Below are 1,538 nucleotides of genomic sequence, written 5' to 3' on the forward strand. Positions count from 1 at the left end.
AAAGTTTCAAGGAATTTAAAAAGATTCCTAGGATTTTCTAGATTTTAGGGTATTATAAAAGATAAACATTTTTTAAAAATAGATTTCAATAAATTAAAGAGATTTTAGATTTTCGAAATTTTAAGGTATTTTTAAAAACTCCTAGGAATTTTCAAAGGTTTTTAAAGAAATTTTATGGAATTTTAAAAGATTCCAAGGTTATAAGGAATTGTCAAGATCTTTAAAAAGCTTCAAAAGATTTCAAAAAACATGAAAAGATTGACAATATTTCAGTGTATTTTAAAAGATTTGAAGGAATTTTAAATGGTTCAAAAAATTTTTTTAATAGAATTGAATCATTTAAAGGAATTTATAAGGGCTTTAAAAAGTTTCAAATAGTTTCAAAAAATTTAAAAGGATTTGAAATATTTTAAGGTATTTTTAAAAATTGCAAGGAATTAAAAATTTTTTTTACAATGTTTCAAGGGATTCAAAATATTTCCGGGTATTTTAAAAAATTCTGAAAAATCGTCAATAGATTTCAATAAATTGTAAAGGTTTCCAAGAATTTGAATGATTTTAATACATTAAGAATCATTTTTTCTTTTTCATTTTAAGGAAATTAAAGATCTTTAAAAAGCTTCAAGAGATGAAAAAAAACTTGAAAGGATTTAACATATTTTCGTAAATTTAAAAAGATTTCAAGAAATTTCAAAGAGTTTGAAATATTGTTGAGAATTTTAAAAGGTTCCAAACAATTTTTTAATAGAATTTAATTATTTAAAGGAATTGAAAAGTTTTTTTTTAGATTTTGCAGTATTTAAAAAATTTCAGGAAATTTTTTAAATCCTTTAAAACATTTAAAAGGATTTAAAATGTTTAAAAAAATTGTATGGTATTTTTAAAATTTCTAAGGAACTTTAATGAGCTTTAAAAAGTTTCAAGGGATATAAAAAATTGATGGGTCTTTGAAAAGATTTCAATATTTTAAAATAGATTTCAATCATTTAAAGAGATTTTAAAGGATTTTCCAAATTTTAGGGTATTCTTAAAAACTGCAAGGAATTTTCAAAGTTCTTAAATATTTTCGGGTATTTTAAAAGATTTAAAAGAATTTTGAAAAGATTCAAATATTTTGAAGCTATTTCAAAGGGTTTGCAATATTTTTGATAATTTTAAAAGGTCCAAAAAAAATTTGTAATAGATTTTAATCATATAAAAGGATTCCGAAGGATTTTTTAAAATCTGAAAATATCTATTAAAAAAAATTTCATGGAATTTTCAAAACCTATGAAAGGATTTGCTATTATTTTGGGTATTTTAAGAGATTCAAAGGAAATTTTGAAAAGATTTCACTATTTTATTCCAAGAAATGTTTAATATATTTCCATAATTTGAAGAAATTCAAAAAGGTTTTTAAGATTGTACAATATTTTTAAAAACTCCAAGGAATTTTCAAGAGCTTTAAAAAGTTTCTAATGATTTCAAAACATTTGAAAGGATTTGAAATATTTTAAGGATTTTTTTATAATTTCAAGGAATTTAAAAGAACATTTAAA

This window comes from Belonocnema kinseyi, chromosome 7, assembly GCF_010883055.1.
Source record: "Belonocnema kinseyi isolate 2016_QV_RU_SX_M_011 chromosome 7, B_treatae_v1, whole genome shotgun sequence".
Classification (NCBI taxonomy): domain Eukaryota; kingdom Metazoa; phylum Arthropoda; class Insecta; order Hymenoptera; family Cynipidae; genus Belonocnema; species Belonocnema kinseyi.